This window comes from Phoxinus phoxinus (genome assembly GCF_949152265.1).
Source record: "Phoxinus phoxinus genome assembly, chromosome: 9".
NCBI lineage: Eukaryota > Metazoa > Chordata > Actinopteri > Cypriniformes > Leuciscidae > Phoxinus > Phoxinus phoxinus.
The window spans coordinates 23,515,301-23,542,149 of record NC_136884.1 but is presented as its reverse complement, the minus strand read 5'-3'; the positions used below and the strand labels follow the sequence as shown (position 1 = coordinate 23,542,149).

The window sequence follows — 26,849 nt, the reverse complement described above, 5'->3', positions numbered from 1 at the left end:
TTAACGTAAAAACCAAAACATGTCAGGAAAGAAAATGCTGTATGCGAAGGAGATCTTATTGCAGGCAGTAGAGGAAGTGAGAGAAATATATATATTCCCACAACCCTCATCCTAATTCGGCCCTGAGGCCCTTATTTCTTTTATTTTTTGGATGCCGGATCTGGCTTCCCAGTTACAAGATCCCTAGTAAAAAATACTTGTGACTGGGATCATAAAGGAGAGTGGCAGAACAGACTATGGAGGACCAGGAGTGCCACTTCATAAAATGAAGAATCAATGTATCAATGTAATAATTCAAACATAAAAATGTATATAAATAAATCACTTTTAATTGGACAAATTAATAGACATTTTTAAAGTTGTTTTTTTGTATTTGTGTTTTTAAATGTACAGTAATAAAACCATAAAGGTGATTGGTTGCTCCCACGTGTGCACTGTCCAATGGCATTTTTTAACCCGATTGACAAATGGATAAAGAAAAGCATTTGGTAAAACGACAAAGAAAAGCATCTGGCAAATAGAGAGAGAAATGGTTTAACCTTAAAAAAAGCGATTTAACATGTGCATTTAAAATGATTAATTAAAGTACTTTTTATTGTTTTATTAATCTACGTTTAAATGTGTCTATTTATTTATACATTTTAAATGTTTTTATTTATTTATTGTTTCATGGTTTTATTACTATAGGCTACATTTAAAAACACAAATAAAAAAACAACTTTAAAAATGTCTATTAATTTGTCTATTTAAAAGTGATTTATTTATATACATTTTTATGTTTGAATTATTACAAATATATTATTTTCAGGGAAAATTCAAATATTCGTGCACATCCTTAGAGGAAACACATCTACCAGCAGCAGACGACGACCAGTGAGCACATCACAGTCCACTGCTGTACATGTGTGAATGCAGCCGGGGACAGCATTCCACCTTTCATCATTTACCACTGCATATAGGCTGGATGGGCCCCCCAACTATGGCATCCAGGATAAGGGATACATGGTTTCGGAGCTATTCCTGAAATGGCTCCGCCATTTTATCCAGTATGCCCCTAAGGAGAGACCACTAGTATTAATCATGGACATATTGCGCCAGAACGCCCACCACACACCAGCTTACTGATGGAGAGGAGACAGTGATGAAGCCAATCAGTATGAGGATGATTAGGAGGCCATGATGGACAGAGGCCACTGAGCATATTTTGGCCAGGATGGCGGGGTTACACCCCTACTCTTTTTCGAAGGACATCCTGGGATTTTTAATGACCACAGAGAGTCAGGACCTCGGTTTAACGTATCATCTGAAGGACGGCACTCTTTTGTCAGTATAGTGTCCCCGTCACTACACTGGGGTGTTAGGACCCACACAGACCACAGGGTGAGCACCCCCTGCTGGCCTCACTAACACCTCTACCAGCAGCAACCTGGTTTTCTCAGGAGGTCTCCCATCCAGGTACTAACCAGGCTCAGCCCTGCTTAGCTTCAGTGGGCAACCAGTCTTGGGCTACAGGGTGATATGGCTGCTTGACAGTGTGCATAATTTTTCTCCTATCTCCCCCTGAAGACTTTGAAGCACATCCATTCTTCTTCTTTTTTTCTCTGCAGTATTTAGCAGTGTTGAAAGTGGTGGTTACCTCACTGACCTGGGTGCCGTTGCTTTTGTGCTCACTGTGCCTCAAGCGCACGCACCAATAAATCAGCCTCGGTCTCTCCACTTCACTCTGCAGCCTCACTGCTGTACGTCTGGGTAAGTAGAGATAAATGTGACTGGGTGGTTCTCGCTGATGAAGGAGTCAGACCACCCAACAATCATTCCAGCTGGGCCTCCAAATTTGTAGTACTCCTGAAAAGAAGTATTGAAAAGATTATTAAAATAGAAATAAAAACGAGCGCTGCAGTGATGGCTTCCTTGTCGTCATATTTACTCAGAATGAATCATAAGAGAATATGCATATAACAAGCTCAGAACATTACATTCTCAACATGTGTTTTTTTCACAGTAATGACTGGCACAGTAGACATAAGTGACTTTAAACATTCCATCACACTAGAAGGAATAAGAAAAAGTATGATCAACAATCTATTTAACACTCTATCTGTACAGTTCTCATGCTCTAGTCCCAAAATGACATGTGTGGCATTTACAATCGACAGTGACACAACAATGCAGCTGGGATATAAATCAAATCCTCAAAGAGAAGGGGTTAAATTACCCAAATGCACACATATAAGATAACTCCTAACTCTGAAACAACATCATGTACTCTTATACATTCAAATAACATCAACATAATAGCGGGCTATCGCGCTAATCGCAAAACACCCATGCTAACCATGTGCTCAGGCAGACTAAACTCATGACGCACTATTAAAGGGGTGGTAAAGTATGATTTCACTTTTCTAACTTTAGTTAGTGTGTAATGTTGCTGTTTGAGCATAAACAACATCTGCAAAGTTACAACACTCAAAGTTCAAAGCAAAGGAAGATATTTGCTTTTAAAGAAAAGGACTACAACAAATGGCTGGTAGGGACTACACAACATTCCTCCAGGGTTAGTAACATCAGCAAGTCTAAAATGTACATAAACCCGCCCCCGGGAACATGCAGTCCATGTTGAGATGAGGAAAAGTTGTTGTATAAAAGTACATTTGTGAGTCAGCTCAAACTTTAGCATCCATCTTTTCACATGCCATCGAAAGTCACTCTGTGTGCATCTCATAACAGTTTCTATACGAGCGATTTATAGATTAGCATGACAGCCCGATCTCATCCCAAGGCGTCATATACTGACGCTTTTGACAAATCGTCTACATCCAACGCACATGGCACCCTTTAGCATCAATATGAGACGCAGATAGATATGGGCCAGAAGGCGCCTCCTAGCGGTCTAACCCTAACCCTACCCCAGACCTAAACCCAACCATAACAGAACAAAGCTCTGTGCGTGTCATATTGACGCTAAAGGGTGCCATGTGCGTTGGATGTAGACGATTTGTCAAAAGCGTCAGTATATGACGCCCAAGGATGAGAATGCGTTGGAATATCCTAATAGAGATTGCTAATGTGACGTCACCAGTGACGTATTACCAGTGGTGAACGCAAAGCATTTTGGGAATACGCGGCACAAACAGAAGGCACCAGACTTGATTGCATGGAGGGAAGAAAGCAGTGTACAAGATGCCGTCTACCTTCTGTGTTGTAAACTGTAATAGCCGTTCTCGGGGTAGAAGTGGCATAAAGCTTAAGGACGGAAACTCCTTTTATCGGTTTCCAGCGTGGAAAAAGAATAATACAAGCCATGTTTCAGAGGTGACAAAAAGGCGACGAATGGCATGGATAGCAGAAGTAAGGAGGCCCAAGATTACCTTCAATAACACTCCACCACACATGATGGTGTGTTCAAAGCATTTTCACAAAGGTAAGTTACAATTACTCTGTGTAAATGTTATGTTATGGGCAAATAACCAGCGTGTTTTGTTTGATTTAACCAGACCATTAGATTTGACGTTAGGGCAATGTTAACTGTTAACTAGCATGAAATGGCTAGAAAATTAGCTTACGTTACCAATGTACTTAAGCGTAACTTTAATCAGTTTTAAATGTTGTACATCTAGGCTACATAGCTATTTGTTTGTTGACTGTGTTTGCAGGCAAACCTGCCTATGAAATGTTGGAGTGTGATCCTGCCTGGGCCCCTTCTCTGTACCTCGGCCATACTGAGGTCAAAGCTACACGAACACAGACCGGTTCAAGCAGTTTAGGAGAAGAGCGACGAGGTCACAACAACAGAAAACCCCACAACGCTCGGCACTGACAACACTGGTGCTGAGGCTGAGTTGGAAGGTCCCGTGAATCCACCCCCATCGCCGGGCACTGTCCACACCGGTCATGAGACTGAGTTAAATGAAGCAGCACATTTGTTCCCAGGTAAATATTGGTAACAGACACAAGTACACCAGAGGTTTCAAAAATGTAAATTTTAGTACAATGCAAATACATCAAAGAACCATTTATGTGTTCTACTAAGCATTAACATATTTCATGAAGCGGAAGATAGAATAACCCATCACCGAAAACTGTCTGCATTCTTACATTTTTACTTACATTTTCACTTAGTCTGTTTATAAACCCCCCCCCCCCCCCACACACACACCCAAAAAAAGATGGATATTGCCATCTTTGTGGGAATATATCTCTCTTACTCTCTCACACACTCTCTTTCTCTCACACACACACTCTCTCTCTCTCTCTCACACACACACACACACACTCTCTCTCTCTCTCTCTCTCTCTCACACACACACACTCAAACTCTCTCTCTCTCACACACTCTCACTCTCTCTCTCTCTCTGTCACACACACTATCTCTCTCTCACACACACTCTCTGTCACACACACTCTCTGGCTACGTCAACATTAATCCGGAGAGATTTGAAAACGGCGTTTTAGTTTAAAAACGCTCCCCGTCCACACTAGCGTTTTCAGGCGTCTTCCGACGTTTCAGTGTGGATGAGAAACTTCTGAATTCACTTTACCTGCGAGGTAAACTTTAAACTTTTTAGTTCACTTTAAACTAACCGAGACGAAACAGATGGAAAAATAAATAATAAAGTTATCGCGCAATTCTTCTAACAGGATAATTTTATTTAGCAAAATATCTCACCATCACTGATGTGTCGAGGTCGCACTTAGTCACCACCATATGTTTGGTCTAAAACGCAACTGCTGTCCTGTATTGCCGCAGGACAGCAAATGTAAGTACATTTTCTGTCATCTTTGCAGGACTGTGATATGAAGAGTGTGCAAAGTAACATATTTTAGCAGCACATAACCGGCACAATACCGGTAAACATGAATATCTATTGGTACAACATGGATCACATGACAAAACTTCACAGTCAACACTACAACGCGAAAACGGCGTTTTCAAATTTATCCGCTTTGGAGTGCGTTTTCCAAAAGATACGTTTTCATTGACTTAAAACGCCGTCTCAGTGTGGACGGAAGGCCAAAACGGAGAGAAAAATGTGTTTTCAAATGAAAACGTATTAGTGTGGACATGGCCTCTCTCTCTCTCTCTCTCTCACACACACACACTCTCTCTCTCTCTCACATACTCTCTCACACTCTCACTCACTCTCTCTCACATACTCTCACACACACACTCTCTCTCACATACTCTCACACACACACACTCTCTCTCTCTCTCACACACACGCACACACACTCTCTCTCTCACACACACTCTTCTCTCGCTCTTTCTCTCTCTCACACACACACACACACACACACACACACACACACACACACACACACACACACACACACACACACACACACTCTCTAGGAACATTTTTATCCAGATTACACTGTTTTGAAAACAGTGAGCCCTGGGCATCAGTCAATTACAGAGATTTACAGTTTATTCTTATTATTACAATCAGACTCTCTGCACAACTCTGCACCTGTGGCTGAGATGGAAGGACAAGAGACTCAGCCCCTGCCACCAGCCCCAGACAATACAGGGAGAGAGGAAGATATGGAAACTGAAACATCAGGGGATGATGGTGCTGCAATGAGGAATGCAGATGAACACCAGAAGTGCACCATGTGTGGCCTCAGACTCAAAGAAATAATACGCTTGCAGGAGGAGAATCGAAAACTGAAGGGAGAGCTCTCCAAAAAGTCCCTGGATGAGAATTTTCTAAGACAATGATTCAAAGGTGAAGTACTACACTGGCCTTCCATCTTTCAGTCTGTTGATGGGCGTGCTGATACAAATCATTCCCAGTCTACCAAAAACAAAAGAAAGAAAACTTTTTCAAATGCTCCTCCTGACCCTTATGCGCTTAAGACTTGATCTGCCTGAACATGTTGCACACCTCTTTGACATTAGCCGACAAACCGCATCCAATCTGTTCATTGAGACCATCAATGTACTGCATGCACACCTCAGCCCTTTGGTGTACTGGCCAAAGCGACATTGTATACAGGCAAGCATGCCACATCAGTATGTCGAGATCGTGTTACTGTTATCATTGACTGCTTTGAGCTTTTCATTGAAAAGGCACAAAATCTACGTGCAAAGGCACAAACATATTCAAATTACAAAAGCAGGCGCACAATGAAATATCTCATTGGCATAACACCACAAGGTACTATTTCTTTCATTTAATTGATCTTAATTGAAATCATTCTATTTCTTATCGTGCCAGTGATAAGCAGATCACAGAGAACTGTGGCTTTCTTCAGAAGCTCTCGCCTGGAGACCTAGTGTTAGCGGACCGTGGATTTGATATTAAAGAAAGTGTTGCCCTTGTGGGTGCTACACTGAAAAAACCTGCCTTCACCAGGGGCCACAGCCAACTTAATGCAAAAGATGTGGAACAGACCAGGAAGTTAGCTCATGTCAGGATCCACGTGAAGCGAGTGATAGGGTGTATGCGCTCTAAGTTTAACATATTAAATGACACAATACGCCTGGGATTTGTGGTGCCTTGTGAGGGGGAGGATAAGACTTTTCTGGATAAAACTGTGGTTGTGTGCTGTGCTTTGACCAATATGTGTCCGAGTATTGTTGTGAAGCCGTCGTTTTAGAATTATACACCATGCTCGCATCTAGAATTTAAATGTTTGTTTTGTTTTTTCAAAAGATTTTGTAATGTCACTTCTCACATGTAATGATTTTTAGCCATCTATGTAAATAAAATAAACGAAGACAATGAAATGTTTGCCTCCTTTATATGTATTAAGGAAGAATTGTGCAAAGTCAGTGTTATTTGGTTGCAAACACAATTAAATAACTTAAATAGTAGTATCAACCAACTTAATTTCAGTTCTCTTTCATCATCTCGTGTTCGAGATCCACCTATGGGAAGGGCATCCGTACCTGACCTCTGCAGAAGCATCCAATTGCACCAAGTCTGGCTAGACAGACAGAAGCGCGCAGCCAATGCCAGGTAAGGCCCAGTCCCCTTACCTAGGGGCATATAACGCCTGAAAGCGCTGCTGTTCACCAGTTGACATTCGCTTCTCGCGATCTCTGCACTGACACAGTTCAGTTTCGTGTCTTCAGGAGAACATATCGCCTGATCAGCCTCCGTCAGACGTGACAGTCGTCTTTTCAGCCTTTTCTGCTGTGTTCTGCATTTGGAGCCGCCCACGCTCTCGCCGTTTTTCACCTGCTCCTCCTTCCACGGCTGCCCGCCACGGATTTTCCGAGTTCTTCTCCGGAATGTCGCTGTCTAAACCTGCCGCTTCTCCGGGGAACAGCCTATCACGGGCCTGCCCGGCCGCGTGTGGTGCGCTCATCGCCGCTAAGGACCTTCACCCGTTCTGCGTGGTCTGCTTGGGCCTTAAACACGCTCAAGAAGCCTTGGAGAACCCGGAAAATTGCAGTCACTGCCTTATGCTGCCCAAGAAGCTTTTACGACGTCATCTGAAAGTTGCAGCGACCCAGTGCTCCGAGCTCGGCCTTTCTGACTCGGATGGGGGACACGGTGACGACGATGCGCTACCGGGGGACTCCCGGGGCGCCGGCTCACTCATTTGGGCTGACCAGCCCAATCCTGCATTCCCCGAAGAGGACATCTTCGCGGGCAACCTCACGCTCGTCGACGAACCGGCCGGTTCCGGCGATGAGGATGACGCGGCCCTTCTTGGGGTCTCAGAGGATGAGGAGGCCATCCCGCCCTCTGGCTTTCCCCAGGCTAGCGCCCACACGGCCTTGCCTCAGTCCATCCTCCTGGAAGTTTGTGAGCGAGCGGCCGCGTAGGTGGAGCCCGGCCGGGCTCTCTTTGGCCCCGCCGTCGCATTGATGCAACAACGGTGTGACGACAAAAAGAAGAAGGATAAGGCCTTCGAGTTATACCTTCCTAGGAAGGCGGCCCCACGCTAGGCACCCCCTGCGCGTTTGCCTAACCCACTTGCCATGGGACGACATTTCCACCAGGGCAAGGAAAGGCCCCGCAACAGACCCCCCGCCCCACGGCAGAATAACCCACCGCCTGCTAAGCACTGGGGAAAATCTACTCCCGCCGCAGCGGCGGCTGGAAGACCATCTAACCCTACCCCCACCGACTCGAAACGCAAGCGGCCTGCCTGATGTTCGGCCGATGGGGGCATCGAGTCCCCCCAACACAAAACACACACAAAAACAAAAAACACATTAAAACAAACGAATCAAATTAATTCGTTACGGAGAGAGGATCTCTCTCCGCAGAGAGAGAAAATCTTTCTAAACCCCGGCATGTCGCCCCTAGTTCGTCCACTAGAGGGCGCCATTGCATCACAAATGAGTCAACTGGGCTTACACAGCTCCGCTGCGGCTCGGGTGTCTCGAACGGGCTTGGCAAGCTGTTTCGGCTCCCTAGTGGGTGATGCGTACTATGATGCAGGGCTACAAACTGCAGTTTGCAATGAAACTTCCGCATTTCAACGGCGTTCTCTCTTCACACACGGAAGAGAATGCTTCACACATTCTGAAAGAGGAAATATCCTCCCTCCTAAACAAGGAAGCTATTCAGGTGGTGCCCCCCAGTCTGATGAATCAGGGATTTTATTCTTGTTATTTCCTGGTCCCAAAGAAGGACGGCTCTCTCCGCCCTATCTTGGACCTTCGTGTGTTGAACAAACATTTGAGGAAATACCATTTCAGAATGCTAATTCATGGCTCGCTCGCCCGCGCCATAAAACAGAACGACTGGTTCACATCGGTAGACCTGAAAGATGCTTTCTTCCATATAAGCATTTATCCGCCACATAGGAAGTTTCTTCGTTTCGCCTACCAAGGCACATGTTACGAATTCACAGTTCTGCCGTTTGGGCTCAGTCTAAGCCCTCGCAGTTTCTGTCTGTGTGCGGAGGCAGGTTTAGCACCCATGAGAATGTCTGGTCTGAGGATTCTGACATACATAGACGATTGGCTCATAATAGCCGAATCGAAGGAGAAAGTGTTGCAGGACACCTGCCGTGTGCTCGAGCATATCACATCTCTCGGGTTCAGAATGAATGTGAGCAAGAGCAATTTTACACCCAGTCAGAATGTCATTTTCCTGGGCTTGGAGTTGAACTCAGTCTCCATGCGAGCGCGTCTCTCTCAAGAGCACGTTCTCTCTCTAACGAACTGTCTGTCGCAGTTCAGAGAGGGGGCGAGAGTGCAATATCGCACATGCCTCAGGCTGCAGGGTCTTATGGCTTCATCCATCCAAGTTGTGCCACTGGGACTCCTGAGAATGAGAGCGTTCATGAAATGGGTTTTGTCACTACATTTCAGCCCGATTTGCGATCTTTGCCGCTCTGTAATAGTGACGCGCGCCTGCTCGGCAGCCGTGCGACACTGGAAGAGCGCAGACTTTTACGCACAGGGAACCCCTCTGGGGACGGTTATGATGCGGAAAGTTGTGACGACAGATGCGTCCTTAACAGGCTGGGGTGCCACCCAGGAGGGCAGAACGGTGAGCGGTCTGTGGCCGAGCAGACCATAGATATTATATAGAGACTAGATGCCCTATTGGCTGCTGGGCACCGAGAAATACGGCCGCCATCTTAAACCGGTCGTACTCCTAGTTTCGTTGCTTAGCAGCAGTCAGATTCCAGAGCACTGTGGAGCATTTTCCTGTTCTAATCGGCGGACCATCGCAAATAGGGCCCGGGATTACTTTTCACAAGTACATTTTAACATTACCGTACTTTTGGTTGTGTTTTGTGAATGGAATATTACCAGATAATTGAGAAGGAGCAAAGATCTTTGATATTACTGTACAGAAATCGTAGCCAGCTAACGTTCTAGGCTAGGTTTACTGCACCACTCGGCATGGAGAGGTTGGGTAAAGTCAGTTTATATACTGTCTATGGGTAAAGTAATTATTACAAGAGCTTCTCGGTTATCAGATACAAGCATTCAACGGCCATGTAGCATAAACATATACAAATATAGGTTATTTGTGTTTGCGCACGTGATATCAGGAAGCAATGTAATAATGTTAACTTACCTGTGTAATACACACATGACGGCGATGCGCAAATCGAGTGTGTGTGTGTGTGTGTGTGTCACAACTTATTAAAATATCTTACTTTACTGCAACTGCTTCTTTATCATATTTATAGTGTGTGCTTTATAAAATACCTTATATCCTGTATCACATATTTTGATTTTGGACGTCTGATCACTTTATATCTTTATTATTACTGTTAAGCCTACTATGAATATTAAAATATGCCGAACCATGTGTCCTTTATCATATTTATATTGTGTGATTTATAAAATACCTTATATCCTACATCACATATTTTGATTTTGGACGTCTGGTCACTTTATATCTTATATCAGAATATTATATTACTGTTAAGCCTACTATGAATATTAAAATAAGCCGAACCATGTGTCCTGTATCATAGCTACATGAATGACATTTGCAGAAAAAAAACCTGCGTGAAAATCAGTTGGGTATTCAGTGAGGTATGATTAATTAAATGCGCTGACAGCTCATTGCACCTGCTATACAGATTACACGGAGTGGAGCGGGTGACCGGTTTAAGATGGCGGCCCCACGGCTCGACCGCGCTAATAGGCAGTAGCGGTCGATAGGGCGTCTATCTATATGATGTCTATGGAGCAGACTACGTTCAGCGCACATAAATTATTTAGAGCTTTTGACCATTTGGAAAGCTCTGAATCATTTTCTGCCTCGCCTGCAGGGACATCATGTTCTCGTACGCTGCGACAATACCACGGCTGTGGCTTATATCAACCGTCAGGGCGGCGTGCGCTCGTCAAAACTTAACGCTCTAGCTTACAAGCTTTTGGTGTGGAGCAGACGGGTTTTCCTGTCGTTACGCGCAACTCATGTTCCGGGCATTCTGGACAGAGGCGCGGATCTTCTATCAAGGGGAAACCCAATCTACGGAGATTGGCGCCTTCACCCCCAGATAGTGGATATGTTATGGATGAGATTCGGACAGGCAACCGTAGATCTATTCGCCTCGCGAGAAAACTACCATTGTCCTATGTTCTTCTCGCTAAAGGACGTGGACGCAACCCTCGGGGTAGATGCACTGGCCCACCCATGGCCCAGAGTGCTGCTGTATGCTTTTCCTCCCCTGTGCTTGATAATTCCCACACTGGCCAGGGTGAGAGAGCAGAGCCTGTCTCTCATTCTGATAGCACCCAGGTGGCCCAAGGCACCGTGGCTGGCGGAGATAATCCCTCTGTTATATGCCGAGCCGTGGCGCCTCCCCCCACGCACGGACCTATTGTCCCAAGCGAACGGGGAGATTTACCACCCACACCCGGACAGGGTGGCTCTCTGGGCCTGGCCCGTGAGAGGACGAACCTAAGCGCACTGGGGCTTTCGCCGCGTGTGATTGCTACTATACAGAATGTCAGGGCCGTTTCTACACGGTCCTTATATGGCTGTAAGTGGCAAGTGTTCGAAGGGTGGTGCAATGGGCGTGGTCTCACATCTTATCAGTGCTCAGTTCCTGATATGTTGTGTTTCCTTCAAGACCTCATGGAAAAAGGGAGGTCTTTTTCCACCATTAAGGTCATGTGGGCTTTGAGGGCTCAACAGTCGGGCAGCATCCTCTAATCCGCAGATTTATGAAGGGTGCCCGTCGCTCTTTGCCAGTCGTCAGGAGAACTGTTCCTGAGTGGGACCTCTCCATGGTGCTGGAGGCTCTGTCTCAACCTTTTGAGCCTTTGGGAAGTATTTCCCTTAAGCTGCTGTCCTTCAAGACAGTTTTGCTCTTGGCCTTGGCATCAGCTAAACGTGTCAGTGAGCTACATGCACTCTCGGTTCATCCCTCGTGCACTAAATTATCTCTTAGTGGAGATAAGGTTTCCCTTAAGCCTAATCCGGCCTTCATGCCGAAGTACTTCCCTGCGTTCACTTCGGAGGTGTTGGAGCTGTCCGCTTTTCACCCTCCACCGTTTTCCTCCCCGGAGGATCAGAGGCTAAATGCTCTGTGTCCTGTCCGTGCTTTACAGACATATATGACCAGGACCAGTGCGTTCCGGAAGAGCGACCAGCTCTTTATTTCATGGGCGGCCCCTCACAAAGGGAGTCCCATATCTAAGCAACGCCTCTCACATTGGCTTGTGAATGCTATAGCTGTGGCTTATGAATCAAAGGGAGTGCAGCCCCCAGGGGGCATCAGAGCTCATTCCACGAGGGGCTTAGCCGCCTCTTGGGCTTTGTTTAGGGGAGTGTCACTGCAGGACATCTGCTCCGCTGCCAGTTGGGCTTCTCCTCATACCTTTGTGCGTTACTACCAGCTGGATGTCACCAGAATTTCGGTAGCACATTCGGTTTTAGGGGTGGGGTCTTCTTAGCCCTTCCCTGCAACCCCGTTGCAGTAACGAATAAGGAGTGAATGGGCCGGCAGGCCATGCACATTCCTGTCACCAAGCACGTATTTCCATTCCTTCCTGGGTGTATATATGCACATTGGTGTTGCCGGGGTTATTACCACATACATGTTTCATGTCCTGCATGTGCACAGCAGTTATGTGTGTGCGTCAGGATTGCAGGTTCATGATTATGGGATGTGTCAGGCACCGCCCCCCTGGGGCGACCGTCCTTCTCTGGCTTTCAGAACCTCACTGTGAGTGTATTGGGCAATCGGGGAGCTGTCCATGTCTCTCCCATAGGTAGATCTCGAACACGAGATGATGAAAGAGAACAATAGGTTACTATCGTAACCCCGGTTCTCTGAAACATCGAGTGGAGAGATCCACCAGCTTTGCCCCGCTTGCCGCACGAGAAGCGAATATACTTACTGGTCAACAGCAGCGCTTGCAGGCGTTATATGCCCCTAGGTAAGGGGGCGGGGCCTTACCTGGCATTGGCTGCGCGCTTCTGTCTGTCTAGTCAGACTTGGTGCAATTGGATGCTTCTGCAGAGGTCAGGTACGGATGCCCTTCCCATAGGTGGATCTTTCCACTCGATGTTTCAGAGAACCGGGGTTACGATAGTAACCTATTGTTTCTTTACATATTTAACATGTAAATACATTTAGATGAAGACATTTACATTACAAAGAGTCCATAGAAAAGATAACTACAAATGTATGAGGTAGGTTGTGGGTGATAAGTCACAGACTTGTGCAAGCATCGCATTGCCATGGTTCTTCTCTGACTGGTGCGCTGCTGAATCCCACGCAACCTAAATGGAACCACTGTATAGCACAGTTCTGATTATTGCATGCAACCATGTCATCAAGCTCTTCAGGCTTTCTGCAAAATGTAATGTATATGCCTCGGACTCCTGGGTCCGTATGAATTAGCTCAAATGATCTATAGGGAATTTTAATAACTAATCATGAATATGATTAATATTTTGCATATTACAGTTACATTAAATTATCGAAATTGAACATGTATAGATTATATGAATATATGAATAATCGATCACAACGTCTTATAATTCCTCATTCATATATCAATAATCTTATTTAACTTCGATTATGAGACAACCTTTAAGGGAAATTCATGTAATGATCAAAGAGGTTTTTGTCCTGCAAAACCATCAAAGATCAATCCATCAATCTCTCAATAAAGTTATCCCTTATCATAAACTCCAAGAAATATTAACTTTCTGGTCGTGAACATTAATTTTCCGGTGTTTATAAAATTAAACTACTTAATGTAGTTAATATTGAGCGCGGTAGCTCTTAGATCGTAAACCTCATTGACTCGTATTTATTAACTTCCAACATTCAGAAACAGTCATATAATATATGGTTTTAATAAATGCACAACTACAGAATATATGGACTACACATATTGATTATACACCGATTATATCTATGTACATAATTTACAGTAAACAATACAAGACAACGAATAACAGATGAGAGAGAGAAGGAGAGAGAGATAAAGCTCTGAGGAGGGGCACGCGCCGAAGCACGCGCTGAGGTTGTAGGGTGAGAGAGAGGATCATCATAGAATAACGAAATCACAGATCTTTGAGAGAGCCAACAATCGAAACAAACCTTAAAACATTAAACTCGTTAGAGTTTGATACTTGCAAAGTTCGTTTGTGTGCACGACCTGTGTCCAGCCTGCGCGTGTTCTCGGAGCAGAGTGCGCGCGCTCGTGTCTCCTCGGACAGGGCGCGAGTTTTGAAGAAGGTCTCTTGTGGAAGTGATATGTTTCTGAAGGAATTCAGGCTTCGTTCGTTCGACTCGTAGGCGGAAACGAACCAAGGAGAATTTGAAAAGGAAACAAAAGAAACTTTATAAAGAAAATAAAAGCAGACGGACTCCGGAGGAGTCGATATCGCAGACTGTTCACATGACTAGCAGACGAGGAAAGCAGGAAGCGAGAGGCACGAGGAGGAGCTTTGGCTCTCTTTTAAAGACTGTATGGGTCACGCCTTCGTTCGGCGTGATCAGCCAATAACCTTCAGTGATCTGAGAGCGGGAGACTTTTCCTTTGTCCTGTCAAGACCCCAGTCTGTGTAGTTTATGACAGAGCTCCGGGACTAGTCATTTCTATGACTGGAAAGAATTCATATCGAAATAATCATACCATTACAGTCTATTATCGAGATTCAACTCCGTTAGATTTCAAGATTTAAAATGGTATCAAACACATTCAGGTTACGGTTAGGAATACAACGTTTGATTATTATGCATTAGTCTAGACATTTTAAAGTTTAATTAATACATACTGATATTGAAATCAATTCCACATCGGTCGTGACACATAAATGGCAACACAAAAATATCAAGTCCATTTGTTGAGGTCTTAAATATGATTCTGTTGAATAAAGTCTCTTGGTGTGTGTGTGTGCTTATCTCTCTGGAGACATGGGTGTCCTGTTACATGTGTTCCTTGGTGTGAGGAATTTTGGGTGTCCTGTTACATGTCTCTTTGTGTGTGTGTGTGTTGGAATGGACGAAAGAGACCACGCTCTCGTCTGGTCACACAACGAATGAAATGTATTAGAGAATCACGATTCACTCAGTCAATGTTGCTACAAAAAGCACCACAACACAGCCTTTTCACATGCCCTTATTTTGGGCTGGGGGGTGTTACCTGGCGTAAGTGTGGCCAATGGTGTTTTGGTTGTGTTTTTTCGTGCTCATGTTTTTTTTTCTTCTGTGGGCTGTGAAGTCAAGTCAAGTCAAGTCACCTTTATTTATATAGCTCTTTTTACAATACAGATTGTATCAAAGCAGCTTCACAGTGATAACATGAAAATAATACAAAAAACAATTTCATAATCGTCCACCTTTAAGGCAGATCTATAATATTGTTGAATATTAAATGTCCCCAACTAAGCAAGCCAAAAGGCAAGGCAACAGCGGCAAGGAACCAAAACTCCATCAGGTGATAGAATGGAGAAAAAAACCTTGGGAGAACCCAGGCTCAGTCGGGGGCCAGTTCTCCTCTGGCCAATGAGTGAACAGTGAATGAAGTTCAGAATGAATCAGAGTATTTGTCCAGTTCCGGTTGGTTGAAGTCGGAGTGGAGAGGAGGAGAGACTGGTTGACACTTCAGGTCAGCGGCGGCGTCGTCGTGTCCTGGCGCTGGTCCTTCATCAGATCTGGATACGGCCTGGTTCCGGTGGACAGCGGTAAACCTCGGGATAGACAGAGAGACTAATATTAGCGTAGACGCCATCCTTCTTATGATGTACCAAGTACATCAGGATTTACGGGAAGTGTTCCCGTTCTAAACTATGCAGCCTAACATTGAATTATATAAGTCTATAATGTGTTATGTGTATGCTAGGCCGAAGAGATGTGTTTTTAGTTTAGATTTGAACTGACAGTGTGTCTGCTTCCCGGACAATGGTAGGAAGACTGTTCCAAAGTTTTGGTGCTAAGAAGGAAAAGGATCTACCGCCAGCAGTCGATTTTGATATTCTAGGTATTATTAACTGGCCGGAATTTTGAGATCGCAGTAGACGTGAAGGACTATAATGCGTTAAGAGCTCGCTCAAGTACTGCGGAGCTAAACCATTTAGTGCTTTGTAAGTGATCAGCAATATTTTAAAATTTATACGATGTTTAATAGGCAGCCAATGCAGTGTTGACAGAACGGGGTTAATATGGTCATACTTCCTGGTTCTAGTAAATCAAATAATGGCACAGGAATGTCAGCTGAAGGGGGGTTGCTGGTAGGGGCTGGTGGGACAACCTTGTGCTTGGGTGTTTTAGCTGGCTTAAATGCGGACAATGTTTTGACAATGGCTTACCTGCATAATACACTGATATGTCCACAACACCAGTAAACTCACTCCCTTCATACATACAACACACTGGCCCCAGCCCCAGCCCCCACATGTAAACCATTCATCACATTTACGTAGGGGTGGAACAGTACACAGAAGTCATGGTTCGGTTCATACCTCGGTTCAGACATCACGGTTCGGTACAATGGAGTGAAAAGCAAAACAAGAAGGCAGAAGGCATTTTTATTAATTATTTTTGGTAAAAAAGTTAATAATAAATGCATAGAACCAGTTTATTTGTAGTGCACTGAGAATAGTTTTACATAATTAGTTTATTAATTAAAATAATAAGACAAAAATATTTGTTTTCATTCATTTTAATTAACCCTAAATGTAATTGATTTCAGTATAAAATAAGACTACCATTAAAAACACATTTGATTTTCTATTTTAATCAATGTAGAATATGTAACGGCTCTTTGGACAAGAAATTAAAACCAATGCGACATGAGTAATGTCCAAAAGATGGAACCCAAAGACTGTTTTGAAATGGGCTTGGATAAATATGTTTTAAAACTGTGTGTGTGTGTGTGTGTGTGTGTTTGGTTGGGTGACCGTTGTAGGTTACAGTTTGACAAGAGTTTAGAGTGTGACAATAGCACAATGTTGTGTTTTATTGCGAGTGTACACAAATATAAGTAAACACTTTGCAGTTCTGTTTGAATTATGTCCTGTATGAACAAAATGACGGAGTATGCTTTTATGTTTCCACTGTTCGACGCCCGCAACTTTGTGTGTGTATGCACTAACATTTAATATCATGTAGTTATTTATATATATGGGTGCTGGAAGTTGGGCAACAGGTTGACGTCTCCTGACCAGTCACTATGCTCATAAGGATCCAGTCCTTTGATTCCCTTTATTTTCTCCTCGTATCTCATCTTTGCATTATGATTTAACTTTAGGCGGTATGGTCTGACAATGTTATCTTTAGCCCGCTGCATTTTGTATGATTATAATGTTTTTCACACTACTGTTTTTTTTTTTTTTCATGCCAGAAAGCAAGCCTGCTATGCCAGCCCATGTAAACTGGCTAAACATACCCATAATTATTTGCGTTCTGATGACGTTGCCGCCCAGTTGGTCACATGTCTTAGCGATCTCTATTGAAGATAGTTAACTCCACGTCAGCAACATAAATTCATCAACTCACCATTCAGAGACGTCCTGTTGCATTCTACATGTTGTCACTTCTTCTTGAGTCTCTCCATCTTTGTCTGACTCCGTTTTAACTCACTCACAGAATGTAAAGATAGTGTCAGCCATCTCTCCAGTAGCTAACAGGCTCTTGTTTTTTGGCGAAAGTTAAAATAAAAGGCTAATTACAATGGCGGAAGGTAGTTTTGAAGTTGAAATGGCAGAAGGGGATTTCGAAGATCTGTTGCAAGAATCGGATGCTCGCGGCTACCTGTACAAACCGCAATACAGCGATGAACAGTTGCGGGAGATGGAGGAACAAGAGGCGGCCAGAGCAGCTGCTGCAGCAGAGGAGCGAGACCCGCTCGGCTGTCAGGAGGAAGTGCCCGGGCAGACTCGAGCTGAGGCGGTCTGGTGGTGTCAGTGCTCTCGCTGTCGCCAATGGAAACTGATAGAGAGTCCTAATGCTGTCGTGAATTTCACAATGCAATTTAGCACCATTTCGATGGAAATCTATCAACTAACTATTAATTTACAATTTATAGAGTCACGATGTATCAAAGCAAGCCTAGTTGTATCCATTCAACAGTTCGGATACTGCCGCCTGTAACCGGTAGGCGTGGTTTGGGAGTGGCCTCGTAAAGGCAGCAAAGCAAGTGCATTCTGGAAGTTGTTGTCTTTCATCCATATGAGTCAAAAGTAAATTTTCTGTCTTTTCTCAGACTAGAATGCTCCAAATTCAAAAATAATTTCACATTTCTACTACATAAATTACCCTTTTTAAATACACATTCATCTTCCCAGGGGTGAAGTATCCCTTTAACTGAGACGAGTTGATACATACCTCTCTCGTCTCAGTGCGTGCACTAAATCGCTCTGCCTTGCGGCGAAACTTTGTTAGCACTTAGCTTAGCCCAGTTCATTCAATAGGGGCCAAGCAGAGAAACTACCAAACACCTCCAGGTTTTCCCTATTTAAATACAGTTACTCGAGTAGTGTAACTCGACCTAGGACGGTGACACAAAGCAAAACATTGAGCTTTTCTAAGCGTGTAAAATGGATAACTATATTGTATGGCGGAATACCATAGCAAGTGCTTGGGAGTAGAGACCTGCGCGGGACACAATGTTCAGTCCCGCTCCCGCAGTGTTCAGTCCCGCTCCTGCCCGTTCCCGCAAAGATTTGTAATTTTTAGTCCTGCTCCCGCCCGCGATCTGTGATATTATGTCCCGCTCCCGCCCGCAAGACGGCAGGCAGGATGGATGTAGTAGAGCCAGCCAGCTCCCGCTGGGGTTATTTCCGCACCCACCCGGTCCCGATATATACACTCTTTGTTCACCCGCTGTCTGCTTAGAATCATTTTCTTCCAGACCCGACCATCCAGCTAAATGTAGATCTCGTTTCCAGAATTTCACATTTACATTTCCACGGAGAAAATAAAAATGTAGTCTGCACAAAATTTTTATTTATTATTTTATTGGTCTTGTCAAGATACAAAATGTAACATTTTGCTGCCAACACAGTAGCTAGTGGAAAAAATGTCACAGAGCAAAAAAAAAAAAAAAATGAAGCCATTTGTTATTTTATTCGTAATGTCAAAATACAAAATTCGTAACATTTTGCTGTCAACACAGCAGAGTCCTTTTTGAGGGCCGTAGGCTATATTTACCACCGGTACAGTCTGAGGACAGTTATGCACATGCTGCGCGCACAGATCCCACAAATACAATGCATGACGCAGACCGCTCCCGTTATCCAAACTGTTTTAGACCTAAAAGAGTTTTTGTAGGCCTGTATAAGTCCGTTGTATAAGTTGTAGGCCTTTAAATGTCAGAGAAAATAACAGAATCAGAGATTATTATTTTTTTATAGAAAATTTTACTTTGCATATTATACTGTTTTTACACAATTATAGTTGATTTTAGTTGATCATAACTAAAGATGAAATGGTATGAACATTTAAAATTTTCATCAATATGCACTTTTTTAAAAAACATAAACATTAAAATAATAACATTAAAAATGATGGCCAAATTCTAAGAGTGTCTTGCAACATGTTATCTACTAACATGTGCAAGTTCAAATAAAGTTTTGACAAAAAAGGTTTTATAAAAAGATAAACCTCACATATTTCAGCCTTTAAATATTTTTTTATATTAAAAAAAAGAATGAGTCAAAAAATATAAATTACTGACATTTACAATGCACATTAGCTTATCTTTTATTATTAATAGTAAAATTCGGTCCGATTTTCCCGTGGCGTCTGTCGTTGCTGGGGGAGTAACAAGTTTACCTGTGCATTCTCTCACTATGCCCTGTCCAGACGGATCCGGCGTTTTGGGAGACTGAAACCGCTATATTTTTAAACCGGGTCTTTTTAAACTTGTGTTTTCATGTGTACAGCCAATCCGTATATTTTGTGAAACGATGATGTCATCACCCCACATGTTGACTAGTCAGACACCGGCTAAGTCACGTAACAGCAACAACAACTGCTGACTACATGCTTGTGTTTGTGCTGCAGAAGCTACTGAGCCTCTTTTATTTCTTTATTTATTATTTACTTGAATTTATTTTTATTTAATTTATTTATATTCGTATTTTGTAGGGATGGGCATTTCAAGCAAAAATAATATTTGACGATCGCTGGGAATTATTTGATTATTAGCCTATTCAAAAGACACACCCATGCCCCACATGCTCACCTGTAAAACGCATTCGCTCTGTACTGTAGGCCTACGTGTTGTAGCCATTAAAGAAATGTATTTATGTTTAAATAATGTTTTTATTTCATCCATGTTGATTATATGAAAAGTGAACAGCATGAGTAGCCTAATCATAAGATTATAACTGTCTCAGCTGCTTAGAACTGACAAGTTACAAAAAATAAAGGGGGAATCATATTTGCAAAATACCCATGGAAGGATATAATGTATTTCAAGATTCAAATCAAAGAAATGGGAAAAACAGCCAAAAGATCAGAAACTATTTCCAAACATATACAATATTTAAAGAAGCACATGCCAAACAATAATACTAGCCAAGCAAACCATCCCAAATAGCAACCGTAGGCGATCATAAGAGGATTCTGGAGAATGAGTTAGTGGTAGGTACACGGGACGTCAAAAGTCAATTTCCTCAAGATGAGATCAGACTTGTCTGCAGTTTTTAAGAGGTCATATAGATGTCCTTCCTACAGAAAAGTTATTTTCAGTCCTTGGCTAATGGCATTACTGCGTCCAAAGGGAGTCAATGAAATAGGATAGGTCCTCTGGTTAACTAATCCAGGAGTAACATAATAGCACAAAAATCCTATTTGGGCAGCAAATAAACAGTTTCCCAAATCAGGAGTTTTCATAGCTAGTAGCCAACAGCATGTGGCAAATCCATAGACAGTATATAAGATATGTACACAGCGACCCCATAGATTTCAACGGAAAAAAGTGAAGCACTCACTTCCTGATGGCTGGGCAAACTGCGCAGGCTCAAGCTGAGCTTGACGATGTAGATGAGAAGTGAGCAAACTGTCTGACAGTTGTAAGTCTTCTAGTAGCTGTGCTGAGAGAAATCTGAACAATTCCCTTCCGAATCTAGCAGAGAAGGAGAGCGTGAGTATTAGCTGTTCATGAGTTAGCACCAGGAGCAACTTTATGACTCTCTATGGACCAAGTCCCTTGACTTTATGCCTCCACGTCCCCCCGATTGCTTGCAAGTTTCTCCGCCCGGTCTATACGGTAATTTCTCTACGGTGCGACAGATTCGCGTGGTTATGACGCATTTGTCACAGGTCGGGGCGGGCCAAGCCAGACTGCACCCACCCCTGGAAACCGGGAACCACCTCGAGGAACGTGTCAAGGACCAGACAGACAGGGGAATAAAATAATGACAGTTTATTTTATTATATTAAAAATGGTAAATTGGATAAGTCCTAATTAAAATCTTCTTCTTGCCGCCAGGGCAGTTCAAGCGTCTCTGGACCTCCTGAGACGGGAGGGGAGGAACGATCGTGGCGGGGGCTCGTTGAAGGGGGATCAGGGGAAATCCTCGCGCCGTCCAGGTAGGTCACTAGGTAAGTACTCCTCTACGGGACTCAAGAGGGGGTCGTGGTCATACGAACCCCATTCAGACTGAAACCAGGTAGATATGCAGATGCGGGGGCGAAGCGAGTCACTGATGTTACTCCGGAGGTAGGTACTCAGATGTGGGGGCCAGCGAGTCACTGGAACGATACAGCAAGGTTTAACTGTTCAACAGTATGAAACATTCAGCTGAGATACCTTCTCTCTTTCCGCTTAGGGCCGATACTTCAAATGGAGGACGTGTGGAGACCACCAGACGGGGAGGACACTTTGAGCGGAACGCTCCACTTTGGCTGTGCACTGGAACGATACAGTAAGGTTTGGCTGTTCAACAGTATATGAAACTTTCAACCAAATTACCTTCTCTTCTTCTGAACAGGGCAACAGCTTCAAGAAGGCGTATGGAGACCACCAGGCGGGGAGGACACTTTGGGCGAAACGCTCCACTTCAGCTGAGCACTGGAACAGCACAGCAAGGTCTTAACGGTTCAACAGTACATGAAACATTCGGCTGAAATACCTTCTCTTCTTCTGAACAGGGCAGAGGCTTCAAGGAGGCGTGTGGAGACCACCAGGTGGGGAGGACACTTGGAGCGCAACGCCCCACTTGGCTGGGCGCTGGAATAATACAGCAAGACTTTAACTATTCAACAGTTTATGGAACATTCAGCTGAATTACCCTCTCCTTTTCTGGACAGGACAGAGGCTTCAAAGAGGCGTGTGGAGACCACCAGGCGGGGAGGACACCTGGAGCGCAACGCTCCGCTGGGCACTGGAACAAACACAGCACGGTTCTAACAGTTCAACGATATATGAAGCACTCAGCATTAACGGAGCCGGGTCTTCTCAACGCAGGAAGTTGGGCGCTTGCTTTATCAAAACCCTTCTTTAGAGACAGCGGGTGGAAGACTGTAGGAGGAGAGTGCACGGCAGACTTCTATTACTTCTCCACACAATAATTTCACTTCACAGCACAAACCGTGTGAATCGTCACTTCAGGCACTGCAATTCCACTCGCACACCGTGCATTCAGGCCAGCACACTCACCCACCGGTCTTTCTCCCACCAGATCGGATCTCGTCTTTGGCCAGGGCTTGACTTCGCTCCAGGAAAAGCAGAAGAACGGTGCAGCGATCATCACATTCGGCAAGGAGAGGACAGAAGTTGGAGACAGATCAACAATTCACTCGGTGTACTAGTTCACTCGTGCCACTCACTTTCCAAACTCTCAACACCACTTCAGTGTTAGTGCAAATAAACAACAGATCCAATACTCATCACTTTGCGTCCTTCCCACTGCTGACGATATTCCTTAGGTTTTCGCTGACAAATCCTTCACCCTTTTCTTCCTACTACTCAGCTTCGATCTTCACCCGTTCCACAGCCCAGCCTCAATAAAAAGAACAACCCGCCAACGAGCACAGTATCACACGGAAGGAGAACCACCCCACAGTCTGTTTTCTCTCTGTTTTTAAAGCCCCATCTCAATATGTGTCCCTCTCACAGCGTTCCCTGTAATTGCCCCACACCTGCTGTCACTCAGGCAATTGGCCTCGCTGCCATGGCAACAGATTCCCAGTGCATAGAAACGGATGTTCACTGGAAAATCCTAAATAACTGCATTCACCAGGATCTTGGTCCCGTTCTGGTTTTTGTCAACCCGTGACACAATCGTTTGCCTATTTTTACAAAAACGGCTTTTACGGGGCCATAACGTAAGATACAAAGTTGTTACAAGCTCTCCCAGTCTAGGGTTGGGAGAGGGTAACAGGATTAAATTAAATCAAAACATAAACGTGGAGAGTTCCCTTCAGTCCTCTGCCCCAGAAATGTGAGCCAACACTTAAATGCAATAGATTAAATTAATTTTACTTAAAGAAAATGGAAGCATTCACTCTTCAGGAGAAGGTCATACCAAAACAACAAACAAAAGAGGAAACTTACTATTGGGAGGAGAACTAAATGACCTACACAGGTAAAAGAAAATAAATAAACAACATATGCTTCCCTTCACTCCCTGACTAACCAAAAACAGGGATTAATGTTTTACAAAAAGAAAAAGGAGGCACCAACTTCCTACAGCTTCCCATAACAAATAAAAAAAAAAGTTGATATAATATAATTACAATACCTTTTAATACCGAAACAAAGTTAGAAAGAAAAATAGATAAAATAAGAAAAATCACTACCTGATAACAAAACTATCATGCTGTTTTGACACTCAAGTACACACAAGAGCTGAACTACTATACACCAGACAACACACCAGTTTCACACTCGATTACAGCAACACACCAGTTTCACACTCGATTACAGCAACACACCAGTTTCACACTCGATTACAGCAACACACCAGTTTCACACTCGATTACAGCAACACACCAGTTTCACACTCGATTACAGCAACACACCAGTTTCACACTCGATTACAGCAACACACCAGTTTCACACTCGATTACAGCAACACACCAGTTTCACACTCGATTACAGCAACACACCAGTTTCACACTCAATTACAGCGACACACCAGTTTCACACTCAATAACAGCAACACACCAGTTTCACTCTCAATAACAGCAACACACCAGTTTCACACTCAATAACAGCAACACACAAGTCTGGTGCAGGGGAGAAGTGAACCTTCCTCAAGCAGTGTTCACTCTGCTCTCTTATAGCGTAGCTCTGCAACACTCCTTACGAGCATCAGGTGTGGCCAATTAACTGCAAGGAGTGAGGGAGGGACAGACAGAGCACATAAGAAAAACATTTTGCGTAAGTTGCGTTTAGCAACTTAGCCATTGTTTAAATTCACCTAAATAGTGTTTTAGATGGCTAGCTGTAGTCTTGCACTGAAGCCCCGTGGGAACTCCCGTTGTAGGCAGAAAAGGGTAAATAGAAGTGTGCAGGTGCAAGGAGCGTCGTGTGTGTGAAGAGTGTGAGGCTAGTTCTTCGTCTGTATACTCGGGTTCGAATAAGGATCAAACTCAAAAGCCTCTTCCATGTGTTCAAAATCTTCTATATTATCCATAGTTACGTTACGAACCATTTCTTCTTCATTTGTGAGCAACTCCGATCATCACTCTTCTCACACACGACGCTCCTCCCACCTGCACACTTCTATTTACCTTTTTCCGGCTACAACGGGAGTTCCCACGGGACTTCAGCGCGAGACTACAGCTAGCCGTCTAAAACACTATTTAGGTGAATTTAAACAATCAAAGCCAGACGGTGCACAAACATAGAAAGTGACATTCAGTGTTCAAGTTCTGAAATGCCAGCTCAGAATGCTCTGTGTGACAAAGAGTCAGAGGGACCATCACCAAAGCTCCTGTGTTCATCTGTGGGTGGGCCTCTCTACGACAAGACAAAGTGTGTGTGGTGCATGCAAGGTGAGGACATGAGGCACCCAAATATAGTGCGAAGCAAGCTGCTCAGAATCAACACACAGTCAGCATGGCGCACCTTCAAGCGTCACACAGTCCTTATAGAAGATGAAGAGTTGAGGGACCGTCTCACAAGGCTCATTGAGTCAACATCAGATCCTTTTGCAAATGACATCATGTACCACCATGTCTGTTGGATGAAGTACATCCACCATACACATTTCAAGCCAGATGATGCAGTGCATCTCCAGAGTGTGTTGCTCTCAGAGGCAAATAATTTGTTCTTTAGACATGTTGATTCTGTCATCTTTACTGAGCGTGAGATCCGTTCACGACAGTCTCTTTTAGCAGACTACAAACGCATAGTCAGTGAGTATGGCTATGCAGTGGTCAATGTGAAAGCATCTTATGTCAAGGACCTGCTCATTAATGAGTATCAAGAGAATATTGGCTTCAAAGACAGAAGTGTGCTTAAAAAAAGTGAGTGGGTCTATGATGTTGCGGGAGGAGGTGACTATATTGAGGCTGCAGTCTCATCCATTGGCATCAGCGATGAGCAGTTCCTCCAGAACTTGGCACCACGTCTATCAAAGATGATCAAAAACACACCTACTGTTCCCTGGCCACCTTGCATTGATCGTCTTGAGGAAGATGAACAGTTGTGCGAGTTGCTGTTGAAGCTTTTGACTTGGCTAAAACAGCCTAAGCCGACCTCAGCCCAGCCACACTCAGTCTGGCCTCCATGATAACCCACCACATTACTGGACAGCGCACTACCACTGCTATCAACCTGGGTGTAAATGTCCATGGCATGACTCGGAGTAAAGATCTGGTAGACACTTTACAGAAGAGTGGTGTCTGCATCAGCTATGCAGACACGCTGCTCCTTTATGACCACTGGGCTATGATGGATGTAGAGGCATCAGCAACCTGCCCACAGGAGATTGCAGATGGCAAAACAGCTATTGTTATTATCGACAATGATGACTAGCCCATCGAACAAATGTTATGTATGTGCAGCCAGAGAGATATAACAAGAAACCAGATTAAGTTCCTGCTGCAAGGCTCTCCAAGAAGAATTAAATCTCTGCAGAGCTGAGGCAGAAGTGTGCAGAGCTGACAAAGGTCCATCAGTACAGATGCCCACCTGGTAGCATGAGTGAGCCACCAGCTTGTCCCATGGTAGATCTACCAGTGAATGGCACAGCTCCACAGCGTGCTCGCTCTGTCATACATGCACTGTCTCGCATAGACACTGATGGTTCAAGAGCAGCGGGTTCTACAGTGGTGCTCAGACTCCCTTCATCTACCACACAACAAGAGAAAGCCTTACTACCACACAACCTACAATAAACCTCCAAGCAAGTCAGTGGTGCATGATATTATGGTTAAACTAGTGAATGCCATGCACAAGAAGAATATTCCGTTCTCCTTTCTCGTTGGTGACCTGCCCACCTACAAGACGATTGTTCAGCTCAAGGCAGAGAATGCGCAAATGTTCAAGGACATTATGCCAATCCTCTGCGCTTTACACCAACAGATGTCCTATTTCTATGCTATCTACAAGAGATTCAAAGGGTCTGGAATGGCAGACACTCTGGTTACAGCAGGGGTATTAGTGGAGGGGTCTGTAGACCAAGCACTACAAGGGAAGCACTACAGGCGGGGCGTGTGCTGCATCATACTCTGGACAGAGGCTCTAATCCTTAAACGACTAGCAAAGATTCTTGAGCATTAAGAGCTATCAGAAGACACCTAGGATGATCTCAAGACCCTGCACAATGCACTCACTGAAACTCAAGAGGCTCTACAGAAAGCTTACACGGATCTTGAGGAGGATGGTGATCTAAAGGAGCTGATCAAGGTTAATGTATGACAAAATCCAAGATGGCGGCATGTATGGTCTGATGTGTGTTTGTCCCCCTTATCTATACTCCTTTATACTCATTTTGTTTGCTCTTATGCTCATATATGGAGTATACATTTTTAGCAGGTTCTATGATTGA

The 26,849-nt window shown here is 44.1% G+C and overlaps 1 protein-coding gene across 1 annotated transcript in view; it reads right to left on the bottom strand.

The window, feature by feature from the left end:
* LOC307003882 (uncharacterized protein) overlaps positions 1–26,849 on the bottom strand; it is a 71,656-nt gene that overhangs the window by 25,367 nt on the left and 19,440 nt on the right. The gene's annotated exons all lie outside the window — the stretch shown is intronic.